This window comes from Miniopterus schreibersii (assembly GCF_964146895.1).
Source record: "Miniopterus schreibersii genome assembly, chromosome: 11".
In the NCBI taxonomy this organism is placed as follows: Eukaryota; Metazoa; Chordata; class Mammalia; order Chiroptera; family Miniopteridae; genus Miniopterus; species Miniopterus schreibersii.
The window spans coordinates 11,067,135-11,079,962 of record NC_138111.1 but is presented as its reverse complement, the minus strand read 5'-3'; the positions used below and the strand labels follow the sequence as shown (position 1 = coordinate 11,079,962).

General features: G+C 49.5%; 1 protein-coding gene across 5 annotated transcripts in view; it reads left to right on the top strand.

Moving 5' to 3' along the window:
* The first annotated feature begins 4,117 nt into the window (after nt 1–4,117).
* TNC (tenascin C) overlaps nt 4,118–12,828 on the top strand; it is an 82,069-nt gene continuing 73,358 nt past the window's right edge. For 2 of the 5 annotated variants that reach the window (XM_081150819.1, XM_081150818.1), the window contains exon 1: nt 4,121–4,348. The gene's annotated coding sequence lies outside the window, so the exon portion shown is untranslated. Of the gene's footprint in view, nt 4,412–12,828 lie in introns of all 5 variants that reach the window. The other 3 variants (XM_081150816.1, XM_081150820.1, XM_081150817.1) reach the window with 3 other exon arrangements.

Genomic DNA, 12,828 nt, shown 5'->3' with positions numbered 1-12,828 from the left:
CTGCTCAAAACCAGAGCTCTTTCCACTCTGCCATGCTGACCAGAAAATCTAATTAATGGGTGATTTTCTCTATTCCACCAGACAGGGTACTCTCCTGTATCTTGTCCCTCATTCAGTGACCATCGTCATCTCTGAGATTTTTTTTGCCCAAGAAAAAGTGAAAAGAGATGGAGGAAAAGAGTGCTGAAGAAAGACTGGAGAACCTTGACTCTTAAAAACTGCATCTGGTTGAATGACTAGTCCATTGTGTTGGACCAGAGCTCCTCCATTGTTCTGGAAGAGATTTCTGGCCAATAGAGAGTCACATGGGACTTCTGGATGGGAGTTAGCACTAGATGAGTTCCAAGAATGGGGGGAGGAGGTTGGGAACAGTGAGGGAGTAGGTAAGCAGAGATGGGAAGCAAGGGGCCCCTTGGGAAGTGGATGACAGTCTTCCCAAAGAAATGGACACTTGGCTTCCTCAGATAGTGCTAGTCCTGGCCAATATTCCACTCACTGGCTGATCTATCTGGGTCAGGGGGGCATGTATGACAATTAACAGACCTTAAGGTAATGAGAATGATCTCACCTGAGGCGAGTCCCCATGCTCCCTCTGGCCTCCAAACCACAGACAGCCTCCACTAGCAGCCTGAGACTGAGGATTGCAAACAAGCAACAACGAAATCAGCCTTGGGCTGAGAACTCCTTGCAGAGGCGGTGTTTACAAGCATCTGCTTTGCCCTCTTAAATATCCTTGCTATACTAAGAAGGATGCAACAGTAAGAGATCGGAAGCCAAGATGTGTGGCCTCTGGCAAACAAGAGGATGAATGGCTATGAATCTCATAAACATCCTTCGCTGGAATGTCTCAGGTGGCTTGATTGCTCAGTGCTGACTGTGGCGACCATCTGCATGGAAAGCAGCCACAATGCCTCGGGTAAGCCTCCTCTCTGGGCCCCCTTTTCTCATCTGTAGCAATGGATGTGTTGGATACAATAATCTAATTTCCTTCTCATGATCTATGGGTAAAAAAGAAAGGATTCCATTGTAAAGCACAGCATGTCAAACATTCACTTGTTCTTCCATTACTTCCTTCACCCAATAAACATTCACTGAGCTTCTGTCATACCAAAGTCTCTGTGCTAGGCACAGAAAAAAGCAGGCGTGGTCACCGTCCTCTGGAAGCTGGAGTAGAAGAGGAAACCTAGATATACACAGACGTAATTATACCATGTAGAGACAACGAATGTCCTAACAGGGTTACAAAGTGCTAGGGTGCACGGAAGTGTTTCTTGGAAGAAATCTAAGAAGCTCCATGGTGAAGTCACATCGGAGCTGGATGATAAGTGGAGGCGAGGAGGTGGAAGTGAGGATTCTAGGTAGAGTACAGCATCTGGTATTAGAGACACAAGGTGGATGCACACCCACTGGCCTGGGACAGAGGCTGCAAAAGGTCCAGGGATGGATGGAACCACGTCCTTGTCTGCGCACCCCCTGACTCAAAAGCCAGAGCATCACTTAAGATTCCACAGAGGTTTTGGAGAAAACTCTTTTTAAAGGAGCCTCTTCTAAAGATATACAAATGAAGCTAGTCATCTCTTACGTATGTTATTGAAATATATTTCTATGATAGTTGACGCTTAGCAGTAGTCTTGATCGTTTGTTCTGCTGGCCTGTTTCCTGCCTTGGGGGCTGGCCTGGTCAAGTTTGGCTTTGTCTTCCTGGTACCTGGCTAAGGCAATTGTAGTAGCCCCTTAATCAATGACTGGAACACTGCAAGGGTGTGGGGGTTGGGTTTGGGACGTTCCCAGAAAAAGCTGTGTCTACCACCCATATTTTCCAGCATGCTCTCTTATCTCATTTAAAACACACATAACTATGAATGTATATTGATTCTGTATTTTGCGTAAACGTAGTCTATGACATGGTTCATATGCTATTCTAGTATTTCATTCCCTAGCCCAGGAGATCAGCTCGGCAGAGCTTGGAAAGCCTAGAGGCATGGAGGCACTCGCTACCGGTTGGAAGACACAGCTTTGTGCTACTGAAATGTGCTTTGGCTAAACCACAGAATTAAAAATTTCCAAAACAACTAACATTGGAATAAGCCAAATGGTTCAAAGGTTCAAATGGGCTGTTTTATGACATGACTGTTTATGGGCTTTCTTGCTGTCTGGGACGGTCACTGCAGAGAATCCTAGAATCTCAGAACCAGGGCAATCATAGGAACAATCTTATTCCACTTTTTTTCAGATGGGGAAGCTGGGGCCTGCAGCAATAAGCATCACAAGTGTGGAGAGGATATCCTTCAGTATTTAAAACAGGTGGCTAATTGACACTTCCATTATTAGTAGTTAACAAAAAGGAATTCAAGGATCTCTGACTTAGCTCTACGGAACAAAGCATAACTTCCATATTCAAGTGTGGCAGTGATTTTTATACCAGCGGTGTTATAACCTAATAGGGTATAAAACATAATTTAAACATCAGCTCACAGTGCTCCCGGGCATTGATGTGCAATGGTAATAATTATAGAGCCCAGTGTTGTAACCTGAATGCTTCCCAAGTGTATTCCTTTAGCGGACTTACATTACTTCTCCGAACCTCAGTCTCTCCGTCTGTGAAAAGGGTCAGACGGCACTTGCGTCTATTGCACATGCTGGTTGCGAGGATGTCATGAAATAATGTCCAGAATGCACCTTGCACAGCACCTAATACACACCTAACGAAGGAGGGCCCAGCTACAGGTTCCGTGATGCCTCATGTCCCTCCACTGTCACAAAACTGCCTTGTGCTGTGACAAGCTCAAGCGTGGGTGCCATGCCCTCCCTTCTTCCCCACCCCTCAAATGACTGTGTGTGCCCTGAGGGTACTGGATGCATGCAAACCACCAAGCCCACGGTGACTCAGAGCTTGGCAGCGATCCACAGCAGGCTGGGGAGCAAAGGCGCAGCTTACTCAAAGATTAAGTTGTTACTGGAGGGGAACAGGAGTTTGCCACCCCAAAATGTGTCTCTTTGGCATGAGGAATACTTTTAAGCTGATTATTTTTAAGAAACGAAAGACTCAGGCAGGGCTTTTGAGCCTGGCCCTTAAGTGCCTAAAAGAATGTAAAGGACCTGGTGCAGGACAAGCGCTATCAGCAGAGATAGCTCCAAAGAACATGGGGGCGGGGTTGAAGACCGAAGTCCTCTCTGAGCCCCATTGTCTCTGCTGGCCCAGCAAATATTTGTCTTTTCATCTCCAGGTGAATTGCTGTCCTCCCTTTCGCAGCCCCACTCCTGCCCTTCTCTTTAGGCCCTAATGGCACTTAAGCCCCACTGCCCGACCATCTGCTGGATGCATATTCCTACGGAGCCTCCATCCATACAAAATTAAATTTTATTTTCTCCTGTTAATCCATCACACGTCAATTTAATTCTTAAACCCTGCAGGAAAAAAAACAAGATATTTTTTTCCCCTTGTGGATATCTTTCAGCACTGAGAATAAATCTCAGAGAACTTTCCCCCAGGGAGATGCCTCTTAGAAGACAGGACCCAGCACAGGGCACAAAACAGTGTCAAAAAGCTGCTCCCTGTAGGGCACTGGGGCTGGGACAATGTCACCTCCAGGCAGCTGGGCAGGGCCGGCTCCCATAGAAGAGGGACTGATCTGGGCTCAGGGCACTGTCTCCACCTGCTGAGAACTAATCCTGGGTGATGTCCCTGCTGGCCCAGAGAAACCCAAAACTCCGCAGGCTTTATCTCTTCTTTCCAGGAACGCATTTGCTTTCTCAGAGGTGCCACTGAGCAGCTGCTGCCCAGAGCGGGGGCAGCCAGGTCACGTTTCCAGCGCGCGGAGGTGCAGAGCCAGACCCGGCTCCCTCCCCCTCCCCCTCCCCCTCCCCGGGCTTCTGTCTCACAGTTAGAAAATCCGTTTGAGGAGCAATGCAAAAGTCACACATCACTAACAGCTGCTCTGAGCCTGGGGCAGGAGGGGGGAAGCGGGAATTCCTACTTTCGCCATAAATTGTATGCAAATGGGCTCTTTTCCTGGCAGCGCGCAGGCAGCCAGAGCGCCTTTCGTGAGCTAACCCCGCGCCTCCGCTGGGAGGGCTGTTCCTTTAATTCGCCAACCGAGAAAGTGGGAAAGGATGTCTGGAGGCGAGGCGTCCCATTACAGGGGAAGGCGCTCCCTATATAAGGCGGCCAAAGCTGGCTGCACCGGCCACAGCCTGCCACTGCCCCGCGCTCTCCCGCGCAGCGGCCCCTCCTCGGAACAAAGGCGGCGCGCGGCGCGGCGGGCGGGCGGCCACCTGGGAGCCCCGGCGGCCCCTCGGGCCTCGGAGCGGCTTCGCTCGAGAGCCAGGTCTTCCCCAGCTCGGGAAAGGTAAGCCCGTCCCGCCCCGTCCCCCAAGGTCGCTCTGACGCCCCCTCGCCCGCCCGGTCCCAGGTGAGCTGCGTTTTCGTAATTACCAAACTTTGGCTTTATCCGCGCCGCTGGCGAGATGGGGTGTTCGCTGGGATCGGGGTGCACCTGGGCTCTCTGCTGTGCGCTCCCTTCCAGTCTTGAAGGCGCTTGTCTGTGCGCCCCAGGTCTGTGAAGTCACGCATGGAAGGAACTTTATAAAAGTTTTATCTGTGCGCCCTTGGAGGAGAAACGAGAGCGGCCGCTCACCTCCCCGCCCGCGGCTTCACCTGCGGCTGGGTGTGCGGGTCCGGGAGGCTGAGTCTGCGAGCTGCAGTTTGCTGGGCCTTGCCCTGGGGTCGGATGCGGGGAGATGGATGGAGGATTGTGCAGGGAACAACAAAAATTTACATCCGAACAGCCCTTACCTTGCAGTTGTCAGTTTTGTGTCATCCCCTCAATCCACAACATCCACCCGGTGGTCAGAATGGAAAGTGATGAGGGCTGGGGACAGGAGCCTTGAGGTGACACCTAGGGCCAGGTGAACAGCCGCAGGCAATGAGACCAGAGCGCTGGACACCAGCTTCTGTTCTGAAGGGCAGGGGACTCCCCTCGGACGCTTCCTGATTCACTGATCCTTCAGCCGGGGACATGGGCATGTTTGGGGTGCTGAGAGCCGGCAGTATCTCATATCTTTCTAGAATTCTCTCTCCTTCCTCACCTCTCATCACAGAAAACCCTGAGAAACGGATTCTCCCTGGGGCAGGGGCGGAGTGCTCTGTCTCCCCTGGCTGACTGTGGAAAAAACACAGGGGTTCCTCCCTCTCATTGGTGTTGTAGGGGATTAAGAGCTCAGGTTTTGAAGCTGGGGATCCCTTTAGTATCCCCACCACCACCACCACACATGTGATCCTGATGAAAATACATAACCTCTTTGAGCCTCAGTTTCCACTTCTCTAAAATGGGCACAATAACTTCTGTTGTCGTTATGAAGAGAAAAGGAGTGATTGCTCGGTAACTGGGAAGTTTGGATAATCATTGGCATTGCCAAAAACTGCTATCACCTTGGAAGTTCAAAGAGGCCAACCTCGGATTGCTGCTTGTGCGGCGCCCCTCACCCACCTGTCCCCACCCCCTGTTACTTTATGTCCCCAGGTCTGAGGTGTCTCACTAGGCTGGCAGGTCGGAATCTCGGCTGCATTTTACAAGCAGGAGGTTGTGCCGGCACAGATTGGGAGACAAGGGAGCCGCCTGGGGCTGGAAGTGCCGGGTTCTGGTTCCAGAATGCGCCAGGCTTTGAGTTTGGGCATTTGCAGATTCTAAAGCTGTCAGCTATAAAGTACGATGCTGCTGGGGGACTCTTTGGAAATGCTTTCCATCCAGAGGGGAAGCAGGACAGAGCCCCACTTGAAGAATGAATACTTCTTTCTCAGGTTTTTGTGGACTTTTCCCCCTTTTTTATGGAGCTTTCCCATATGTGCTTTAGAAATAAGACCTGCTGCCCACCGCAGCCAGCTTTCCGCCTGTCCTGCAATGTGACAAGCTCAGCTCAGGACTGGGAAGAGGTCTGTCTAGTGCTGAGGAAACCCGTGGAAAGCTTGCTGGCGTAGGGTGCATCCGAGCCCTTTGCAGTAGATGTAGTGAGTGTGCTTGACCCTGTGAGCTGCAGGGAGGTGACGGTGTTTGGGAAAGAAAAGGGTGCACAATATGAATATTCTCAGATTTGCTTGAACAGTGTGAATTGGATAAAGATTGAAAGGAGTGCTGCTAAACTGAACCGTTGTTAAAGATTTTTTATGCTTTGTTTGAAAAACCTAGTCTCCCTATCTCATCTCCCACTAGCTGTCTCCCCAACCCCCAAGAAGTTACTGGCCTTTCAGCCCTCAGATTTCTCGTCCATATAAAGAGGGTGACAGTCTTCATCTCACAGAGGCCTTGTGACACTCAGATGAGATAATATATGGCAAATTCCTGGCACAGTACCTGGCACATAGTAAGAGCTCAATAAATGGAGGCTTTCTTTGGTTTTATTGCTTACAAGGACTTGCCCAAGACTAGTTAATGTTCTAAGACAGTGCTTTTCAAACATTTTTAACAGTGGAAATATTCATTAAATGAAACTGAAGACAAAACACCAATGTATGGTGGGTAAATGCGGGGCTGATTGGGCTGAAATGGGGGTGGAGGGTCCAAAACTCACCTTATTGCTCTCAGCCTCTGGGACATTTCCACGGAATCTTGGACACAGAAAACACAGTTAAAAGGCGTGAAGCCAGGTGGTGTGCACTTAGGCTGCAAATCTGCACTTTGACAAGGATCTGTGCCTCTCTGAGTCCCCACCTCTAATGGAGGTCAGAGCAATTTCCTAAGTAGTACAGTACACAAGAATATATGTGGGAAGTTTAAAATGCTAAATGAAGGATTTTTTTTTTACTTTATTTTTATTGTTGATACAATTACAGATGTCCCCATCTCACCCCCCACTTTGCCCACCTCCACCCAGGCTCCACACCCCTGCCCTCTGCCCATCACCACACTGTTGTCTGGGTCCATGGGCTACTCGTATATATTCTTTGGCTAATCCCTTCACCTTCTTTCATCCAGTCCTCTCCTCCCCCATCCTCCCTGACAGCTGTCAGTCTGTTCCATGCATCCATGCCTCTGGATCTATTTTGTTCTCAACATAATAAAGGCCATATATGACAAACCCACAGCTAATATCATACTCAATGGTCAAAAGCTAATAGTGTTTCCCTTAAGATCAGGAACAAGACAGGGGTGTCCACTTCCACCACTCTCATTCAACATAGTACTGGAAGTCCTAGCCACAGCGATCAGACAGGAAGAAGGATGATTGTTTTAATTAATTTAACGATAGCAGTAGCCAAAACATGGAGAGCCTACTCTCTAACCTAGAGGCCCTTTGCATACATCATCTCACTAAACAGCCACGAGTCTCTGAGAAATGGACCACACCTATTAGACAAAGACATGGCTTGAAAGGCAAGGAGAAAGAGAATTTCCTTGAGTTCTAAGATTCAGAGGTATGGAGCCAGTGTTCAGACCCATGTCCCTGTGACCCCCAAATCAGAAGCACATTCCGCCACATACCTGCTGAGTGCTGCTGCTTCTTGAGCTACCTTTAGAAGGAATAAACTTCCTCCCTGACTAAGTCTGCCCCTCCAGCCAGACTGTGGCCACCCATAAATACAGCGGTAGCCTGATCGTATAACCAGAATGGAATTTGGAAAGGGAATTCAAGCTGACAGAGTGAAAAACACGTCCCTCTTAATCCTACCCTTTCTAATCCTCAAATAAAAAAAATTCAGAACTCCTATTCTCTCCTCCCCTGGATTTCTATAGAGACACACCCATGCTCCTTGATTTCTATAGACACACACCCATGCTTTCTTTTCTTTTTTTAACCCTCACCCGAAGATATGTTTTTATTGATTTTTAAAGAGAGAGGGAGAGAGAGAGAGACGGAAACATCAATGTGAGAAACATCAATCGTCTCCCGTAGGTGCCCTGACCAGGGATCAAACCTGCAACTTTTTGGTGCATAGGACATTGCTCCAACCCACTGAGCCACCCGGCCAGGGCACACCCATGCTTTCTCATAGGGAAAACTACCCAGCCGGCTTCAAGCACAAGTCCCTCCACACTTAAGTCATGTCCATCTGAAAAGCAGAAAGTAGGTAACACACATTTAGTTGACTCTCGATGCACAATCCTTAGTGATGGTAAAACACACACACTGCAAACAGTTGCTGTTGAGGGTTGTCCATGGCACGTGTGACAGAGGGCTTGCCTGTGGTTTCTCGTCACTCACACTCTAGCCCGGCAAGTTATGAATGACTAGCTCCACTTTATGGCCAAAAAAATTCGAGGCTCAAGGAAGCTGAGTGACTCATCTGAGGGTTTCCATAAGTGAGGAGTGGCATTGGCTTTGAACCCAAACCTTCTGACTAAAGCCTCCCGTTCTTTCCACTCTGCTGCCTTGTGTCCTGAAGTCAGGCAGGGCCCCGGGCTTACCCCTCCCAGAACCTTAAACAATGTCTCGGCGACTGGCCAAGACCAAGACGGTAGAGGAGCCCCCGCAGGCATCGCTGTCTATTGATTTTACGGAATAGCCCGGCATATATCCTGTATCAGTTTTCGTGGTGCTCAGAAAAGGTCAACCATGGTGGGGCCCTTCTCTGCCTGGAAACAGAAAAGGTCAAATTTCAGCCTCCGAGAGAGGGGTGAATGACATGAGAGGCAGCGATGGGGTCATGACTGCTGACACTCGTAGCAGAAAGGTGGGCACCCACGCTGCCCTGCACGACAGGCGGCAGCTCTAAGCACCTGTACCTGCGCCCCCTAGGCAAGCAGGTGAACTGGGCACCTGGTTTAAAAGGGGTAAGGGGAGAGCAGGGCAAACTGGGTGCAGCCTTGGGGCCGCGAACCCCGGGACCATCAGGAAAGGGTCTAGGCTCTGAGCCACCAACTCCCTTGGATCCTCAGAGGTGAGGGGCGTGGTTCAGCCGCTTCGCACTTTGAGACAATTACAGGGAATCCCCTTGAGTCTAATCCCAGGCCAGAGTGGACACCTCTAACACGTGGGAAACATCAGATGAAGCCCCCTTTCCAAGGGGGAGAACCTTCTCGAACTCCAGGCAATAATTCCTCCCGAGACAGAAACAGCAGTGGCCTCCCCGTGAGAAGAATCTGCGCTCCTACCTGCCTGTAGCCCTGTTGCGCCCTCAGCCCAGAAACCCTCTGCTTCCTTCCTCCGTGTCCCGTGCTTCCAGCCTCTCCCTGGCTTTGGCCTCGGCCTAGCTCCACACTGGGGCTCTCTTTGACCCCCCATCACTGAGTAAAAGGAAAGCGCTCGTGTCAAAACTAGATCGGGAATGGAAAGCCCCTTCTGAGTGTACTTTTAGCCTATTTGTTAATGGGAATGATAAAAGGTTATTCCATGCCAAGTTAGCTCAGATTTTTGAAATGTCCTGAAATTCGCAGGTGCTTCATTATGCAGCCGTAGTAACTCAAATAACTTTGGTTGGCCCCTTAACCCCTCCAAACGCCCTGTGTCAAGAGCCAGAGATGTTTCGTAAGCTCGGAGTAGACAGCTTTGTTTCCAAACAATCCGCTGATCAACTCTTACCCTGGAGGAGGTGAGTTGGCTGCTGCTAACTTCTACATGAACGTGTCCAAAACGTTCTTCTGAGGAGGGGCCCCGGGGGTGATCGTAATAGCTAATATTTACTGAGAACTCTACAGGCATTATGCCATTTAATCAAGCCATTGTTTCCAGCAAGTATAGTTGCCAGCTCCCCAGTTCAAACATGGGGAACCTGAGGCTGTGAGAGTTTAAGTAGCTTCCCCAACATCACACAGACAGTCATGGCTGGAGCCAGAGCTCGGAGCCAGTTTCAAATCCCGAGCAAGTGTTTATGATCAGCATGGTGAGCAAGTCGTGCTCAGCGCCATAATTTATCTTCTGACACCGGCGAGGGCTAGACAACAAAGCTCAGAATGAGACAGAAGCTCCCTTCCAGACCCTAGTGTTCTCTTCGGGAAGGTCGTCACCGTTGCCATTTCCAACTGGCTCCTTCTGGTTTCACTTCCTGTAGAAACTGAGTAAATAGCCTATGACTTCTGGTGTAATATGTTTGCTCTACTGAGCTCTGAGCTGCAGGAGCTTGAAGCCTGATCCACACCTCATCCCTCCTATCCTGAGACCCGGAGCATGGATGCACGTAATCAGACACGGCCCGAGGAGAGCCGTGTGTGCCCCGCAGGCTGCTGACACACCCGCATCCTGGTTCCCACAGAGCTCCCTGCTTCGCCCACTGACCCCAGGCATCATAAGAGACACACCACGGCCTGGACAAGAGGGCTAGAGCAACGGTGGGCTGCCTGCCAGCCAGGGACCCTCGGGAACACTGCATCCAGTGTGGGTAGCAAGATACAAAACAGCAGGGACAGCATTTGTCAGAAAGCCTGTGAGCACCTGCAGACAAGGGAGCCATGAGTTCCCCCCAGGGAAGAGACAGGCTGCGAGAGGCCCACACCTACAGAGCTTTGATGCGACAGAGCGGCCGCCTGGGAGGGCTCAGGGCTCGGATGGGCTCCTGTCAGGCAGGTACACCTTGAGTGCCTCCCCCAAGGGACGTGGCCTGCTCTCTGAGGTCCTTATGCCCTGGGCCCTGGGATGGACACACAGAGGTAGCTCAATACAGAGATGTCAAAGGACAGTGATCTAATTTATAGGTAGGTTGTTGTTTTTTTAAAAACAAAAAAATCTCCCTAAAACACTTAGAATATTGAAACCAACAATGCTCATCAATAATCTCTAAGCCAGGGAGGGGCTTGGTGACTTGGTTTAAAAGGCTGGGGCTCCTCTCAACCTTATTTCACCTAGAACACCTCTACTTGTATCTGTTTTGTACACTGAGCTTCCTCATGAAATGTCATTTAATGAAAGAGTTCTGTGACCAAATAAAAAGGTTTTGTAATTAGTGGCCTAGTTTCATTCCCTTCATTTTAAAGATAGTGAATCTGAGACCTGCAGAAAGAAAAAGTCTTTCTAAGATTTCACGCCAGTTGGCAACAGGATCAGGGCTGAATCGTAGGTCCTTTGCCTCTTGCTCTGGGGAGCCAGAGACCACATAAAAGGTGTCAGAGTTAATACATTGTTTAAAAAGGAAAAATTAACGGAGTCATATTCTTTGAATAGCTTTGGCACATATGAAGCCCAGGAGTCCTCTGTATTAGTTATCTATTGCTGTTAACAAATTACCATGAAACGTGGTGCCTTTGAACAATGCACGTTTATTGTGCCACAGTTTCTGTAGGTCAGGATTCCAAGCCCCGCTTAGATGGATCTTCTACCTCATGGTCTCTCACTAAACTACAATCACAGGATCGGGGTCTTATCTGAAGGTTCAGCTGAGGAATGGTTAGCTTCCAAGCTCACTCATGTGGCTGTTGGCTGGATTCAGCCCCTTCAGGGCTGTTGGACTGGGGACCTCAGCTCCTTGCTGGCTGTTGGCACGAAGCCGCCCTCACATCCCTCAACATGAGCCTCTCCAACATTGACATTTGCTTCATCAAAGCCAGCAAGAGAGTGAGAGAGCCTGCAAGCAAGACGGACATCATAATCTTGTGTAGGCTAATAGTGCAAGTGACATCCCATCACCTTAGCCGTATTATATTTGTCACAGCGAGCCAGTAGACCATCCCACACTCAAGCAGAGAGAATTACACAGGGCGGGAAAAGCAGGAGGCAGCGCCATTGGGAACCATCTTAGAGTGCCTGCCCATGCTTTCAACACTCCAGTGTCACCAATTTCTGGCAACTTCTTATCAACGACAAATCATCCAACCCACCTGTACCTCTGTTGATGAGCAATCAGTAATATGGCAGCTACTAAGGAAGACTGTGTCTTATTTAAGCCTCCTACCCATTTGCAAGGTGAAGGCAGATGTTTTGCATTAAATGTTATAGTTCACTGGGGACCCATGGGTCCTCTTAAACATCACCTCAGGACACAATCTTCCAAGGCAAGGACTTCAAATGTATTCCATTCAAAGGCCTGACATTCGAAGTGAGCAAAACAGACTGATCCATTGCCCTTCTCCCCAACCTATTCCTTTCTTATCAGCTATAATAAAGACTAAAATCTAGGGTCAACTCCATCTCCCTTTCCACATTTTTTTACTACTCTACCATACACCAAATCTTGTGGACTCTTCTGCCTTGACAAGTGAATCTCTGCCCCCCTGTCCCCTCCATCACCCCAGTTCAGACTGTGGCATCTCACACATGGACCACTGCAACAGTTTCCCTATTGGCCCGCATCCCACCAGCCTTAGGTTGTGGAAGTCACATCCTTCCTAAGCCTAAAGATTGGCAAGTGGTTCTCTTCTGGCCACAGGAACAATTCACCTTCCCGGCCTGGTGTTCAGTGTTTTCCATGACCTGGCTCCTGGTCTCCAAACAGACCTGTGCTTGCGCTATGGTTCATGCTCTCCCTGCCAACCGACCATGTCATGCCATGCGTGCCCTCCCAACCGCTGCTCCCTCTTTCCTAAAATGCCCTTCCCTTTGTTCTTCACCTACTCACAACCTCCTTTCAAAATTCGGTTCAGGAACCACCTTCTCCAGGTAGATGAGGTGACCCTTTACTGTCACCCCATTCCGCCCCGTGTTTTTCCCTGTCATTACCATGTTGCTCTGGAATTGCCTGTTGGCTCATAAGTCAACTCCTCCTGCCAATGACATTCTTCAAATGAGATCCTATATTCATTTGATCTGAAATCGAGCACAACTGGAATAAAATTAATTTTCAATGACAGAGAGCAATACTTGCTGTTTCCCAGACTTGGACTTCCCCTTGCTCAGCAGACTTCATTCAGAAAGCCCAGACCTCGAAGTTGTTTTCATACTTTGCCCCCCTAAGCTCTCAACCATG